The sequence below is a fragment of the Zingiber officinale genome, chromosome 2A, assembly GCF_018446385.1.
Source record: "Zingiber officinale cultivar Zhangliang chromosome 2A, Zo_v1.1, whole genome shotgun sequence".
NCBI classification, from domain to species: Eukaryota; Viridiplantae; Streptophyta; class Magnoliopsida; order Zingiberales; family Zingiberaceae; genus Zingiber; species Zingiber officinale.
Window position 1 is genome coordinate 148046641 of NC_055988.1, and position 18182 is coordinate 148064822.

The window sequence follows — 18182 nt, forward strand, 5'->3', positions numbered from 1 at the left end:
AAATACCATGTCATGTCATACATACATCATATAGTCATAGGAAATTTTCTTTTGAAAATTATTTTTCTTTGATGTATGTCATAACATTATCATGCATTAGGTTATTTCTTGCAATTAAGGACTAATGATATTTATTAACAAGTAACATCCTTGGTGGATGTTCATAACCTCAAAATGTCTAGGTAGATATGCATGATCCCTAGATTAGGGCAAAACCAAGACTTACATCTCACAAAGAACTATAAGGTGACTTGTATGTGTTTTTGTACACATTAGATGCATGTGAGATGTTAGGATGATGAACAAAACTCAAGATGTGATTTAGTGCATTCTTTTGAGTTTTAGGTTCCTTAAAACACATAGTTATGTGTTTTCCAATCATTGGGAAAGCTAATGTTCAGGTCATGTGCATTGAGCCCAAGGAACATGGTTGGATATTGGTTTTGAAAATCATTTTAAAATGCTTTTGGAAACCTTGGTGAAGGCTATCTTTTGATAGTAATCATCATCGAATAGTTGAGCACAAACTTGAAAAAAACACTAAAGTGTTTACAAGTTTTCAAGTTTGTGTCAATCTTTGAAAATATGAAGTATTTTCTTAGAAAACTATTTTTTCATAATACTATATGCCCTAAATAATGTCTACAACGATTTTTATGATTTTTGAAATTTTGTCGATTTTTCTAGGGGTTTCTGAAATTGACTGAAATGGAATTTCAGCTTTTTCAGAGTTTCAATCGATCAATCGATCGATTGAAGGGTCTCAATCGATCGGGCGATTGATTGAGAGCAAGATTCTCGCAAACAGAAGCTTCCTGGATCGATCCACCGATCGATCTAGCCCTCCTGAATCGATCAGTGGATCGATTCAAGCAGGTTCAATCGATTGGGACCCAACTCTAATCGATTGGGAATGCTGATTTTGGCTGGTAAAGCCTGATTTTAGCAGTTTGGACCATCTTTAGTCTAGGTAACCATTCCTAACCCCTCAAAACATATTTATACACATTTAAGGGGAGTTTTCATGATGAAAACAAGGATGGATTGGTTAAGGAAGACTAAGTCGAAGTTTAGGTTGAGGTTTGATTTTATTATTGAATTTATGAACCTCAAAACTTCTAATTTTGGGTTTCCTAAAGGTTTATGGATTCCAAGTTATTGTTGGTGCAATGACAGAAGTTTCGTACATGTCTTTAGGGGGAGTTACTCTTTAATGGCATGAAAAATATTTTTCATACACCTTGGAAGGTGGCTAATTTTTTTTTTGTAAAAATGCTCAAGGTTGGGCATTTGAATATAATGGAGAGTGGATATTTTCATTATTAAAGTGGTGTCTGCTCAAAGATGAGCATTTAATGATAATGAAGGGTATGGGACCTTCGTTATCGGGTTGTGAGCAACGAGTGAAGTTGTGAACAACGTTGGGTAACTCTTCAGGAGGAGAGTTTGTTTTTTTTGATGTGTGCCAATAGGGGGAGAATGAAAGGGTTTAAGTTAGGCTTTCATTATCCAAGAGGGAGTTTTCCCTCTTAGGGGGAGAACGTAGGGTTTAACTTACGTCTTCATTACCTAGTGGCATGAAGGGAGTTGAGGCTATGGGATTAGCCTAACTTAAATATGGTATTGTCAAACATCAAAAAGGGGGAGATTGTTGGTGAAATATTCCCAAGGTCAAGGTTGACCAAGTTGATTGAGTTTGGACTGAGTCAAGCTCGAGTCTTGATGTTTGAGTTTCAATATTTGACAATACATGTAAACAACACATGGAGATTACAGGTGCAATTGTTCATGTGGGGAGATTGTGAAGAAGAGTCAGGTAGGTCAAGATTGACTGGATACTTGACTGGAAAGTCCTGGTGAGTGAAGTCAGGCAGATTGGAAGTCCTAGTGAGTGAAGCCAAGCAGATTGAAAGTCCTGGTGAGTGAAGCTAGGCATATTGAAAGTCCTGGTGAGTGAAGCCAGACAATTAAGAAAAGTCCAAGTAGGTCAAAGTTTTGACCGGATACTTGGCACGAGGAAATCCAGGTGGATCAAGGTGTTAATACAGTCTGACCTGGCTGTTGTTTTGATGTTGACACTGATTTAAGTTTGTATCAGATATTAATTAAACTCAGACTGATTAATGATCAAGGTTGATCATGTGGAGAGGAAAAGTCCAAGTACGGATACTTGGCACGCGAAGTCGGAGAGGGCTCGGTAGCTCGTTCTCCGGACTAGGTCAGAGAGGGCTCGGTAGCTCGTTCTCCGGACTAGGTCAGAGAGGGCTCGGTAGCTCATTCTCTGGACCGGATGTGGAAGTCAGAGAGGGCTCGGTAGCTCGTTCTATGGACCAGGAAGACGTTAGGGTTTAGGGCTGGGAAGCTCTAAAACCAACAGAAGCATTGGATCGGTATGGATCGGTGTGTAGACCGATTCAGTGATACATTAGTCATCTGATCGGTCTCGTGACCGATCAATAACCACACAAAAGCAATCTGTGAGGTTATCTGATCGGTCTGGTGACCGATCAGTAAGAAGAGATGGGATGCGATGGGACTCAGAGCGATAGGGGGGATCGGTCTGTGGACCGATCCACCTATAGGCTGATCGGTCCACAGACCGATCAGAATCATCCCAGACCGATCAGGATGTGTCCTGATCGATCCGGAAGGCTATGGATCGGTCTGTTGACCGATCCACAACGATGTCGTTTGTCTTCTGCTATTTCTCTGAGATTTCTGATTCACCTGATCTAACCATCTGCTGCAAGCTTTTTGAGTTACAGGTTGCAGGTGTCGTGCCAATGCTTAATTTCAAATTAAGCTCCATCAGAAGAATAAGGCCAAGTGCTCTTTCTGCTGTGTTTCACTGCAAATGGTGCAATTGGAGCATCAACGTTCACTGGCTGCGATCAGTTGGCAACAGCTTGACTCTTGCTTATTGGTTCGAGCTCAGAGACACCAGTGAAGACCATGGATGGTATTGGTGTGAGTTCAGAGAACCAGATGAGGAGGAAGGGTGATTGGCGATGCCTGAGTTGGTCGCAGTGATTCGATACAGGTGACAGTGATTCAACTCTGAAGACAGTGAGAAAGAAGCAGAATAAGAAGAAGGCAGAAGAGAGGTTTGGTAAGATTTTTGAAACTCTCTGTCGACCGAAGCAAGGGTGCTGTGTTGTTGAGCTCTTGGCTGAGGAATCCCTTCTGTCTTTGCGCTCTGCTTCGTGGCTGTAAGATTCATTGTTAATTTCTTTTGGCCACTGAACTCTGTAAGTCTTGTGCTTCATTTCAAATCTTTTCTGTGACTTTGTGGAGAGGTTACTCCACCGAGAAGGAGAAATACTTAGCCGGAATTTGTCCGGGGTGTGATCTACCGAAAGATCAAGGGATCGTCCACCTTACGGACACGCCGAGGAGTAGGCGCAAGTTATCCCCGAACCTCGTACATACTTGTGTAAGCTGTGGGTTGTGTTTCTTTCCTTGCATCAGTTTTCTTTTTTTTATTTATTTCCGCTGTGCTAACAAGCTTTTGTGAGGAATTGATTGAGTTTTTAGTGGAGGCTATTCACACCCCCCCTCTCTAGCCATCCGAAGATCCTAACAAGTGGTATCAGAGCAAGGCGCTCTTCATCCGGATTAACACCCTAAAGAGCAAGAAGATGGCCATGAAGGAAGGTTTTAGCACCAATCGTCCACCCTACTTCGACGGAGCGGACTTCCAATATTGGAAGAGCCGTATGGAGTACTATCTCAAGACCGACATCTCCATGTGGTTCTCGGTCAAGGAAGGATTCACACCTCCGAAGGACGAAGAAGGTAAGGAACTAGAATCGTCAAGGTGGTCCGCCGAGCAAACTCGCAAAGGACAAGCCGATGCCAAGGCGGTGGTCACTCTACAATGTGGGATAGCCAAAGATCAACTAGTCAAGGTAGGTCCTTTTGTGAGTGCAAAAGATTTGTGGAACAAGCTCATCGAGCTCCAAGAAGGAACCCGAGACTCTCGGATCGCCAAGAGAGACTTGTTCCTAAACCAACTACAAAATCTCACCATGAAGGAAAACGAAACGGTAAGTGAACTACACGGAAGGTTCAAAGAGATCATCAATGGTCTTCATTCCGTAGATGAACGCGTAGAGAATCGCGATCTTATAAGGTACGCTCTCAAAGCCTTTCCGAGGAATGCTTTGTGGTCATCTATGGTAGATGCCCACAAGGTCTCCAAGGACCTTTCAATTGTTAAATTAGATGAATTCTTTTATGAAATGGAACTTCATGAACTTGCTAACAAGGGTCAAAAAGAGAAAGGTATTGCCTTAGTTGCAAGAGAAAAGAGCAAGGATGGAAGAAGGAAGAAAGAAAAGAAGAAGGAGAAAGAAATTCCTACATCCTCATCCTCCTCCGAGTCCGATGATGAAGGTGGATCATCATCAAGCGAGATGGCCAACTTCGTGAGAAGAATCATGAGAAGGAGCCGGAGATACAAAGGGAAAGGTAAGTCTATTGATCAAAATGTTGATAAGACTAATGTTACATGTTATGAGTGTAGCAAGAAAGGACACTATCGGAGCGAGTGTCCAAAACTCAAGAAGAAGGAGGAAAGAGCCAAGAAGAAGAAAGCTCTCAAAGCTACTTGGGATGAATCCTCCTCAAGCTCATCGGAGGAAGAGAAGAAGGAGAAAAGCACTCGTCAATTAGCACTCATGGCAAGGGAGGAATCGGACTCCGGAAGTGATACATCAACCGCGGCTTCATCATCTTCGGATGATGAAGAGGCATTTGTCAAGGGGGAGCATCTATCAACTTGGTTTGTTGATAGTGGATGCTCCAAGAACATGACCGGGGACAAGTCACTCTTTACTACCCTTCAAAACAAAAATAGAGGTAATGTGTCCTTTGGTAATAATGGTAGCCTTAAGGTTATAGGAGTTGGAGATATTCATATATCCGAATGTCTCCAAATCAAAAATGTCATTCTAGTCAAGGGGATGACCTTTAATCTCCTAAGTGTCAGCCAATTGTGTGATACGGGTTACACAATTGAGTTTCATTCAAGTCAATGTATGGTCAAACACATTGACACACTTGACACGGTACTAGTAGGCGCAAGGGTAGACAACATTTACCAAGTATCTTTTAAAAGTGCTACTAATGCCTCTGCTAAGTGTTTCATGTCAAAAGAAGAAGAATCATGGCTGTGGCATAGAAGGTTGGCCCACGTAAACATGAAGAATATTCGAAAGCTGGCCAACAAAGGATTAGTGCGAGACTTACCAAGCATCAAGTACCAAAAGATAAAATTATGTGATGCATGTCAAAAAGGTAAGCAAACAAAAGCATCTCATAAAGGTAAAAGTGCTGTAAGTACATCTACTGCTTTAGATTTATTGCATATGGATTTGTTTGATTGCAGTAATGTTATTTCATTGAATGGAAGTAGATACTTCTTAGTGATCATTGATGATTTTACTAGATATACATGGACTTTCTTTTTGAAAAATAAGGATCAAACCATAGATGTTTTTGTTTCTTTTTGTAGAAGAACTGAAAATGAAAAATCAACAACAATTAAAATAATTAGAAGTGATCATGGTAGAGAATTTCAAAACCATAGATTTTTAGAATTTTGTCAAGAAAAAGGATATAGGCATGAGTTCTCTACTCCAAGGACCCCACAACAAAATGGAGTTGTGGAGAGAAAGAACCGAGTTTTGCAAGAGGCTGCACGAAGCATGCTCAATGAGTACTCACTACTGAGCTACTTATGGGTTGAAGCTGTGAATACCGCTTGCTATGTGCAAAACCAAGTCTTGATACATAGGTTTTTAGGAAAGACTCCCTATGAACTTTGGTTTGGGAAACCCCCTACAATTAAACATCTTAGGGTGTTTGGTTATAAAGTGTTTATCTTGAACACCAATGATCATCTTGGAAAGTTCACAGCTAAGGCTGACGAAGGGATACTAGTCGGGTACTCTCTCACCAGCAAAGCCTATCGAGTCTATAACAATAGGACTAAATTGATTGAAGAGTCCTCGGATGTAGCATTTGAAGAACTTCCTAAATCAAATGATCAATCAAGGGATGTAGGAGAAATTCAATTTGAACTTAGAAATCTAAGTTTAAATGATCAAAACATAGAAAGAGTCGAAATTGACTCCGATGATGATGAGCAAGGGCAAGAGAGGGCTCAGTCTGATCCTTTGCCTAATACTGAGCCCTTGCCTGTGTCTAGTGAGACCACTCATGAGGCACCGCCAACACTAAGGCAATCTAGGATATCCTCTAGTCACCCCCAAGACCAGATTGTGGGAGACATTCAACAAGGGGTTAGGACTAGATCATTCTTTAGAAATGAGTCTAATGAGGTCGCCTTGATCTCAGAAATCGAACCTAGCCGATATTTTCACCAAACCTCTTCCGGAAAATGAATTTAGTCATTTGAGGAGAGAATTGGGAATGTGTTTGGCTCAATAAGCCATTAGGACCCCATCATGATCGATAAGGACATTAAAACGAAAAGAGGAATTGGGAAATTAATTTGGGCAACTTGGGAACATCTCACACAAACTATAAGGTTTAACAAATTATTTTTGTTTGCTAGAAATGAGGTGAGATGCTAGGATCAACCAAATTATTCAAAATGTATCATGCATCCCTTGAATAATTAGGTTGACGAAACATAAATTGAGTATGGGGAAGACCATTACATAATTCATGTGTATTTGGTTCCTAAATCTTGCTCATATATTCCAACCAAGGAAACTTGGTTGGACATTTGCCTAGAAATTATGTAACTCTGGTTGATGGACTGTTTGATACCTTTGACCGATACTTTTCATGATTTTGATTAAAACTAGGACAAGTACTTGAAATAATGATAGCAATTTGGTTATATTTTGACAAACTTGAAACTGAACATAACAAGGTCAGAAATTTCAGTGTTTCAGGCCTTGAGTTGTCTGTTTTTCTAAATGTCTGAAACCTTCGGGCTATAATCAATTTCAGACCATGATCTTTAGGAAATAGTTATGCTTGTAGATTCTTCAGAGTCTAGGTACTAGATTTGGAAGTTTCACTGGAGAAACTTATATGAATTATTGAACACCTCTACGAATTTCAGTTACTGAAATTGCTGGAGAAATTTCAGTATCAGACACTGATCGGTCTACAGACCAATCAGGAGATTCTTGGATCTGTCCAAGGACCGATCAGGTTCATCCAGGAAGCCTACTGATCATTTTCTGATCGGTCTACACACCGATCAGGAGTTCCCTGATCGGGCCGGGGATCAATCAGGTCAGTCTGGTACGCAGAGGGCTACTGATCGCCTTCTGATCGGTCTACAGACCGATCAGAAGGTTCCCTGATCGGTCCAGGGATCGATCAGCAGTCTACTGATCGGTCTACAGACCGATCAGGAGGTTCCTGGATCGGTCCAGGGACCGATCAGGAGGTTCCTGATGTCTCCTGATCGGACAGCCGTCTGATCATTTCAACACCTGTACACCCATCTCCCTTAAATCTTCCCGATCCTTTCTTTTCCCCTTTCACGCGGAAGCCCTAGCCGACTCTTCCCTAAACCTCAACTCTTCTCTTCTCTTTGGACGTCGAAGCCCTAGCCAAAGCCCTAGCCAAAAGATACTTCAATGGCACCAAGGTAACTCCATACTTCTCTAGAACTACTCACCTTGGCATTTCAGTTTCGTTTCTCACCGTATCTGTGCATTTTGTTTTGGCTTTCGGGTGTTGGTGGCTCCGGTGCTCACTTATTTGCCCCATTGTATCACATTGTTAAACCTTAGGAAGAAACAAGTGGGTGAAGGGACCTCTAAGTCGCCTGAGAAGTTTAAGTCTAAGGTTCCCTCCCGACCCCAACCATCTGTCTCCGGGAGATTCCCAAATCACCATTTTGAACAAGCCTTTAAACAACGGACCTTCAAATTGCTCCCTTGTAGGTCCGTGGATCAAAAATTCATGGACGAATTTTGTTCATCTGTATCTGAGATCATTGCCTATTACAAACTTGATTCACTTGTCTATTTAGAGCGAGATATCAATTATGACTTAGTATCTGAGTTTTATAACAATCTTCATCAAACTAATGATGTAAGTTATAAAACAAAAGTTGCTAAACAGACTCTTGATTTCAGTTTCTCAGCCTTCTTTGATTACCTTGCTTGTCATAAGTGTTCAGGAAATGTCTTTTCTATATATCCTGACTTACCAGACCCCTTACCTTCTCCTTTTGATATTTCATCTGACTCCATTTATGAGTATTTCTTTGGACATCCTAGACCGGGTGGACTAGATGAATTAGATGTTGATTTTCCTACTTTTGCAGCCTTGAGATTATCTGCCCCAGATTACATTCTCTTTAAAATTGTAACAAACTGTCTTCTGCCAATCACATCTAAACCCTTATCTGAGATCCGACCATATCATTGCCTGATGCTTTATGGACTGCGTCGGCGTCTCGACTTTGACATCATGTCTAGCATCTATTCTTCGATCATCTCCTATAGCGAGCCAAACAGCTTCACTGTTTATATGTCTTATGGGCATATAATTACAAATTGGCTCGAGACCCTTCAGATTGATGTCTCCAAGGGTAGAATAGTCAAGATGGTCAGGCAGGACTGCAGACTTGGGAAACGGGCATTTTCCAAGTCTGGCATCATAGGACAAAATGGGGAGGTTCGGTGGAAGGATGGGAGAGCTCTAGGTGAGTTACCACGGGGACCCCCACGACAGGTTGCGGCTTCTCTTGTTGCTGCTCCTCCTGCTACTGCTGCTGACGATGGAGAGGCAGATCCTGATCTGCACTGGCAGATCGCCGAGCTGGAGAGTCGCATTGATCGGCACGATGAGCTGCTGGTTGCTGAGCTCCACGGGCTGCGCGTTCGGATTGACCAGCGCTACGATGATCTACGACACATCAGGCAATTATGGGATGGATGGCCAGATACTCACCTCCGCAGGATTTCCCGGGCTATCCATCCTCGAGCAGCGGCATGCCACCTCAGGGACGCACTCCTCCCGTTGATGATGCTGATGCTCCTCATGATGAGGAGGCTGATTGATACACATTGTTCTATGATGTCATTTTGAGTATCTATGTTTTGGATACTGTTTGTTGGATACTTATGTCTGACCTAGATACTTGCTGATTTCATATATTTATGCTGCTCATTTTCTTATTTTTCTTTATGTTTCACTTCCTATTGGCTATTAATTTGCTGTTCATATGCCATGTCTTGTATGTCTCTTATTTCTTTATTACTGTCTTATAATACACTTAGAGGGCATTTTAGGTGGATTAAGAAAAAGACAGTATGTGTTAAGGGGGAGTCCTTTAACGTTTTCTTACCTAATTCGTACCTTTTCGGTGTTTGACAAAGGGGGAGAAGATAACTAAGTTTAAAGATTTGGCTTTAGGGGGAGGATCTTGATTCCTCTATCCTTACATGGCGTTGTGTCTGTCTTAGGGGAGGATCTTGATTCCCCTAAAATTAGGGAAATATGAACATTTCTGATCTAAACTTAAATCGTGTTGTCAAACAACAAAAAGAGGGAGATTGTTAATACAGTCTGACCTGGCTGTTGTTTTGATGTTGACACTGATTTAAGTTTGTATCAGATATTAATTAAACTCAGACTGATTAATGATCAAGGTTGATCATGTGGAGAGGAAAAGTCCAAGTACGGATACTTGGCACGCGAAGTCGGAGAGGGCTCGGTAGCTCGTTCTCCGGACTAGGTCAGAGAGGGCTCGGTAGCTCGTTCTCTAGACCGGACGAAGTCGGAGAGGGCTCGATAGCTCGTTCTCCGGACTAGGTCAAAGAGGGCTCGGTAGCTCGTTCTTTGGACCGGACGAAGTCGGAGAGGGCTCGGCAGCTCGTTCTCCGGGCTAGGTCAGAGAGGGCTCGGTAGCTCGTTCTCTGGACCAGGAAGACGTTAGGGTTTAGGGCTGGGAAGCTCTAAAACCAACAGAAGCATTGGATCGGTCTGGATCGGTGTGTAGACCGATCCAGTGATACATTAGTCATCTGATCGGTCTCGTGACCGATCAGTAACCACACAATCTGTGAGGTTATCTGATCGGTCTAGTGACCGATCGGTAAGAAGAGATGAGATGCGATGGGACTCAGAGCGATAGGGGGGATCGGTCTGTGGACCGATCCACCTATAGGCTGATCGGTCCACAGACCGATCAGAATCATCCCAGACCGATTAGGATGTGTCCTGATCGGTCCGGAAGGCTATGGATCGGTCTGTTAACCGATCCACAACGATGTCGTTTGTCTTCTGCTGTTTCTCTGAGATTTCTGATTCACCTGATTTAACCATCTGCTGCAAGCTTTTTGAGTTACAGGTTGCAGGTGTCGTGCCAATGCTTAATTTCAAATTAAGCTCCATCAGAAGAATAAGGCCAAGTGCTCTTTCTGCTGTGTTTCACTGCAAATGGTGCAATTGGAGCGTCAACGTTCACTGGCTGCGATTGACTCTTGCTTATTGGTTCGAGCTCAGAGACACCAGTGAAGACCATGGATGGTATTGGTGTGAGTTCAGAGAACCAGATGAGGAGGAAGGGTGATTGGCGATGCCTGAGTTGGTCGCAGTGATTCGATACAGGTGACAGTGATTCGACTCTGAAGACAGTGAGAAAGAAGCAGAATAAGAAGAAGGCAGAAGAGAGGTTTGGTAAGATTTTTGAAACTCTCTGTCGACCGAAGCAAGGGTGCTGTGTTGTTGAGCTCTTGGCTGAGGAATCCCTTCTGTCTTTGCGTTCTGCTCCGTGGCTGTAAGTTTCATTGTTCATTTCTTTTGGCCACTGAATTCTGTAAGTCCTGTGCTTCATTTCAAATCTTTTCTGTGACTTTGTGGAGAGGTTACTCCACCGAGAAGGAGAAATACTTAGCCGGAATTTGTCCGGGGTGTGATCTACCGAAAGATCAAGGGATCGTCCACCTTACGGACACGCCGAGGAGTAGGGGCAAGTTATCCCCGAACCTCGTACATACTTGTGTAAGCTGTGGGTTGTGTTTCTTTCCTTGCATCAGTTTTCTTTTTGTTTATTTCCGCTGTGCTAACAAGCTTTTGTGAGGAATTGATTGAGTTTTTAGTGGAGGCTATTCACACCCCCCCTCTCTAGCCATCCGAAGATCCTAACACAAGGTTGATCGGACACCTGGTGGTGAAAGTCCAAGTAGGTCAAAGGGATTGACTGGATACTTGGCACGAGGAGGAAAAGTCCAAGTAGGTCAAAGGGATTAACCGGATACTTAGCACGAAGAAAAGTCCAAGTGGGTCAAAGGGATTGACCGGACACTTGGTGAGCGAGTTCTAGCAGGTCAAGGGTGACCGAATGCTAGGCATGATGTACCAACTAGTCATAGGTGACCGGATGTTGGTTTAGGGGGCATTGGACTTGATTTTGGGCGAAATCAATGAGCTGGATCGATCAGTCGATCGATTGGCTCATGCCCAATCGATCGGCCGATCGATTGGGTGAGTCCCCACAACAAGCTTTCTCCCAATCGATCGGTGGATCGATTGGGAGAGGCTCGCAATCGCACAGAACAGCGCTGGATCGATCAGCCGATCGATCTAGAACTCCCAATCAATCGAGCGATCGATTGGGAGGTGCGATTCTGCACAATAAGCCCTGGATCGATCAGTGAATCAATCCAGGCATTTCCCGAGAGCACAGAGGCGCTCTGGATGGATCGACCGATCGATCCAAAGCCTCCCCGATCGATTGGGAGCAATCCAATCGATCGGGATCCGACCATTGGCGCTGGATAAAGCCGTTGGCGTGCGATTCCTTCACTATCTCTCGCACAGTTCAGCTCCGATCTTCACGATAGCTTCTCCACAGCATCTTCCACTCTCACCGCCAGTTCTTGAAGGATCTTGGAGAGACATCCAAGTCAAGAGGCGTGTCTACCACAAGAAGAAGAAGCTAGGGTTAAGGTTTCATTGTACAAATCTTGTAAGTTTTCCCTTGTATTTACTTCTCTTTGTTTCTTGTTGTATTGAGAGTATTGTAGGGCTTCTCTGCCTTCGGTAGTTACCGAAAAGGAGTGTTTACATAGTGGAGGGTGTGTGAGTTTGTGGATCCTTGGATTAGTCACCTCTTCTTGAGGTGGATACCAAGTAAATCCCTAGTGTTAGCGTTGTGTTTGTGTTCTTTGTATTTTCCGCTGCATTTCATCAAAAGAAGCAAGCAACGACGAGCATGAGATCGCGTCGAGCTATTCCCCCCCCCCCCCCCCCCTCTAGCTACATATTTGGTCCCAACGGTATGAACAACAACTATATCTACAAAATCTACCAATTTGTACAAGTGAGGTATCTGCAAAGTTAGAGACCGAATTTGCATTATGGTTTTAAATATATGTAAGTTAAAGAATTTATGAAATTTTTTAGTTTATGTTTATTAAGAAGTGTCATAATTTATATCATAATTATTTTTATAGGTAAAAAATCGTAGAATATTAAATATCTAAGATGATAGGATAATGAATATTACATCAAGACCCCTTTGTAAAATAAAGGTATACTCTGGTTACTATGTTAATGACCTCAAATTTCATGTAGCACAAGGAGATTCACAAAGACTAACCTATAATTCTGGTGTCTGCGTTAAAGGATTTATGGACAATAATAACACTGAGTTTGATTACTATGGTAGATTTAACGAAATCATAAAAATTAAATATCCTACATTATCTATAAAGAGATGTGTGTTGTTTAAATATTCATGGTATGATCTAATCACAAGAATATGTACTATAATACATCCAAATTATAATTTAATTGAGGTTAATGTAAATAAAAGATTCAACAAGTTTGAACTCTTCATTTTTAGGGTACAAGTGGGTTAAAATTTCTATTTTGAATACCCTACAAAGAGAAGAAGATCTTATGAATGGTTGTTTGTTTGTCGAATCAAGCCTCGCTCAACCATAGAGATGTTAAATACAATCACTGCTCGAAACCATGATACATTTCAAAATGATGAAGTGAAGAGACATTCAGTTGATTCACAACTCCAATCTACTTTTCAATTACTTATAAATGTTAATGTCACTTACGAGGAGATAGATGATGGAAAGATGTCTAACGGTGAGGATTTTTTTGAACTAACAGAGTCTAGCGATGAAGACTTAGAAACCATTAATGTGGATTAGTCAGATGTTAATGATGATTAAATATTAATATTATTGTTCATCATGTAAGTTATGCTTCCATATTGTTTTGTATTTATATTATCATGTTAGTAAACTTTATTATGATGTGTTGTAATGTAATTTTGCAGACATTATTATGGCTGAGCAGCAAGTAGTAGCGCTCTGTGGCTACAAGGTTCTACGAGTTGTTGGGAACTCGTAAGTATTTTTTATTAGTAATTCAAGTTTATATATCACTTCCATTATAATATTTCTCATACCTTAATATTTTTGCTTACAGGTTTACCCCTGATGGCCATAGAGTTGCAATATATATTACAGGCAAATTCAAGGAATGAGTCTTCCCTTCTAGTACTGCATGGAGGCATATAGACCAGGAGACCAAGTTGTTTTATTATAATAAATTTGTGGTAAGTATATATTTAATATACTTTGTATTCTATAATATATTTATTCTTTATCATACTAAAGATTTAATTTAACTTATAATTATAGAAAAGATATATATGGGAGGAAGGTCAAGAGCAACAATTTAAAGATACTTGGAATAGCTATTATTCCAAACTTTATAGAGACCTTTTTTATTATATGAGAAAGAAGGGCACCAGGCCGACGTATGTGCCAGTTGAGATTTGGAGTGCATGGATGGCCACCTGGTCTGCAAAAATGTATAAAGTAAATGTTAAAAAGGCTAAAGCAAATAGAAATACAGAGCCAAGTGGCTCAAGCATAGGAACGGCTCGACATACATCAGGTTCCATATCTATTATTAAGCATGTCATGGATCTGGTGAGCCTAATTTAAAGTTAAATAAGCAAATTTTGTATTATTATTAAATTTGTATAATTTTGTACTAAATTATTTGTGAATGCAGGAACATGACCTAGCCCACCAACCTACTTATATGGAGGTCTTTCCTAAGACCCACAAGAACAAGAATGACACATTTGTCAATATTAGATCTAAGGCCATACCAGTAAGATTATTTATTTATTACATTTAATTATTTCTATCTTGATTAACTTTAATAATTGTGATCAAATTTAATAATATTCATATTATATTTTTTCCAAACAAGATCAAATAATAAATAGAGTGGCTCAGACATCTCAACCACCAGCAGAGGGGGGAGTCACAGTCTCTATCCACTGAGACACTAAATGAGATTTATTATGATGTTGTTGATGGACGAACAAAATGTAGGACCATTGCGGTCAGCTAGAAGGAGGGTTGAATAGCCCTGTAAAAAAAACAAAAAATGCTCTTCTCGAACTCTCAATAGAATACTTGCATAAAATAAATTGAACAGAAACTAAAGAAAGGAAGAGGCAAAAGGATTTACTTGGTTACAACCAAGGAGGTTGTTAATCCAAGGAATGTCGCACTAGTATCTCCTTTCGGCGGAGAAGCCTCTTACAGCAATGAAAGCGTAAAACAAAGAAGCTAATCTAAAACTGAAGCGTACAAGCGTTGGAAATGAATTGCTCTGAGTTGTTTTCAAGCTTCTGGACCAAGGCTATATTTATAGCCTTGGTCGGGGCGCCTGGAAGGGTTCCGAGCGCCCTTGGGGGGATAAAACTTTATCCCCAACGTTCAGATCGAGTCAAAGCTCGATCCTATGAAAAAGTCAACTCCGGGTGCCCCGGTACGCTTCGGGCGCCCTAGTCAACTCCGGGCACCCCGGACCCAAAAGTCAACTCTGGTTGACTTTTTTGGTCCAGGTCCTCTGCTCCGGCTCTGGTCGCCTCGGTCCGGGTCTTCAACTCCGGATACGCTCGCTTGGGTGATCTCGACCATCCGAAAAAGGGCTCACCAGAACACAACTTCCGGTCTTCTCGAGCAGGCTTCCGCTCCGGCTTCTCGTCCCTCGGAATTGCCTTGTGTTTCCTTCTCATTCGCCGGCGTACTCATCCGCAGTCTTCATCCCTCGAACGCACCGCGCGTCGTCCTTCTCGCTAGCTGCGTCTCATGCTCCTCGAGCAGTCTTCCGCTCCGGCTTTCGTCCCTCAGAACCACTGCACGCTTCCTTCTCGTCTGCCGGTGTAATCTTCCGCAGCGCCTCATCCCTCGGACGCATCGCGTGCCGTCCTTCTCACTAGCTGCGTCTTCCGCTCGACTACCTGTGCTCCTAAGCTCCTGCACACTTAGACACAAGGTTAGAAACGCACAGGACCTAACTTAACTTGTTTGATCATACCAAAACAACCTTGGGGTTCCAACAATCTCCCCCTTTTTGGTGTGAGCAACCCAAGTTAAGCTAGGGTAAAAATAGACATAAAATAAACTTAACTAAATTTGCAATTAAGTGTAAAAATAAAACAAGTTAAATTTTGGTCTACCTCCCCCTAGACTTATACTTTTCTTTCTCCCCCTTTGATCACATAAAAAAATGGAGTTCTAAGAAAAAATCTAAGGGTAAAAACTTTGAGATCCTTAAAAAATTTGCAATAATAAACAGTCTCTATAAAAATTAATTTTAAGTAAAATTTTAAAAGATTTTTAAAGTGAAATTATAAGAAAAAAAATTCTAACTTAGACAGCTTTGCAAAAACATTTTTTGAAAATTTTTCTAAATATAAAAGAGAATTTTTCTAAGAAAAAAATACTCAAAATAAATTTTCTAAGTTAAAAAAAAATTTAAGTATTTGAGAAGATTTTTTTTAAGGAAAATAAAAAAACTTAACTTAAGATTTTTCTAAGTAAAATTTTCTAAGTAAAAATTTCACATAAAAGTTTTTTTTAAGTATAAAAATATTTTGAAAAAATGTTTGAAAAACTTTAAAAGCATTAATTAATTCTTTTAATGCTTTGACCGAAAGTTAATTAAACATTTATTTCAATATTTTGGCTTCCATGTCGTGGCGAGGCACTAGGCCTTCTTGGTTATTGGAGCAACAACCACTTCCTTAGACAAAGCCTCATAGAGAAATTCACTGTTTAATTTTATCACTGAAAGCATTAATTTCGTTTAAAATTTAGACTAAGCAAGATTTATGAACCCAATATAGGTTCCAGCCTACTGGATTAACTAAATATTTCTTAGGTACATATTTTCTTGAAATATTCCTAATTTGTCCCTGGTGATATCTATAATACCAGTTTAAATTTTTAAATTTTCTAAAATTAGATGAGCATGCATGGTTTTTCAAATTATCTACTTGAATTTTTAGATCTTTATTTTCTGATTTCAATTTCTCATTTTATATTTTTGATTTGTCTAATTCTTTTAAGGGACAAGATTTAGCCAAAATTATTTTTAAATTTTTAATCTCCTTTTCTAATTTGCAACAGTCTTTTGTTAATAGTTTAACAAACTTAAAGAGTTTATCGGGAGGAAGTGATCGTACGTCACTTACCTTGTCGATTTCGTTGTCCGTTTCTCCCCCTGAACTGCTGCTTTCTTCCAACGTGGCTCCCCCTTCATCGATGCTCATCTCGAAAGAGCTTGACTCGCAATCGTCATCTTGATGACTTGCCATTAGAGCAAGTCCGGAGAATGCTTCGACTTTCGACTCCGACGACGTATATTCCCACGTCATCTTTAGGGTCTTTCGCTTTTGGGTAGGCTTCTTATCCTTCTCTTTGTCCTTGTTCTTCAGCTTGGGACAGTTATCCTTGACGTTCCCTTCTTCGTCGCAATGGTAGCAGCGGATCGTCCTTTTCTTTTTCCCCTGCGGATGATTAGTAGATCTAGATTTACAAAGTTTCTTGAATCTTCTTACCATCATTACCATTTCCTCGTCATCGAGAGAAGATTCCGACTCAGGTTCATCTCTCGAAGCTTTGAGGGCGACGTTGTTCTTGGGCTCCTTCGAACCTGCACATCTTGATTCGTGCACTTCAAAAGTCGAGAAAAATTCTTCTAATGAAATTTTTTCTAAATCTTTTGAAATGTAAAAGGCATCTACTAGTGATGTCCATTTTGAATTTCTCGGAAATGAATTTAACGCATACCTTAGCGAATCTCGGTTACTTACCTTTTCTCTGAAATTTGACAGTCCGGTGATGATCTCTTTGATTCTCGAGTGCAGGTGCGCAACTGTCTCGTCTTCCCCAAGTCGCAAGCTGGTGAGCTGATTGCGAAGTAGATCTCTTCTGGCGAGCTTGGCTTCGGACACCCCTTTGTGCTGCTCGAGGAACTTCTCCCAAAGTTCCTTTGTCGAGTCGTAGTTCCCGATCCTGTTGACTTCTTAAGGTGGAAGAACGCTTAGCAGATGGTATTCTGCCTTTGTCGTTCACCACGAAGTCGGCCTGCTCCTTTTTCGTCCAATTGTATTTCTCCTTACCTTCCGGTGCTGTAAACCCAATTTCCATTATAAGCATTAATTCAAAGTTGGTGGTAAAGAATACCTGCATCAGCTTTTTCCAAGTAGCGAAATCCCCTTCGAATTTCGGTGGGTGGATGCTTGGTCCGGCCATCTCGTTGCTTCGTTCGACGGTTAGTCCTCCTGAAGCGCCTTGGCTCTGATACCACTTGTACGACCGTTGCGACCGGCTAGAAGGGGGGTTGAATAGCCCTGTAAAACAAAAACAAAAAATGCCCTTCTCGAACTCTCAACAGAACACTTGCATAAAATAAATTGAACAGAAACTAAAGAAAGGAAGAGGCAAAAGGATTTACTTGGTTACAACCAAGGAGGTTGTTAATCCAAGGAATGCCACACTAGTATCTCCTTTGGGCGGAGAAGCCTATTACAGCAGTGAAAGCGCAAAACAAAGAAGCTAATCTAAAATTGAAGCGTACAAGCGTTGGAAATGAATTGTTCTGAGTTGTTTTCAAGCTTCTGGATCAAGGCTATATTTATAGCTTTGGTCGGGGCGTTTGGAAGGGTTCCAGGCGCCCTTGGGGGGATAAAACTTTATCCCCAATGTTCAGATCGAGTCAAAGCTCGATCCTATGAAAAAGTCAACTCCGGGCCCCTTGGTATGTTCCGGGCGCCCCGGACCAAAAGTCAACTCTAGTTGACTTTTTCGGTCCGGGTCCTCTGCTCCGGCTCTGGTCGCCTCGGT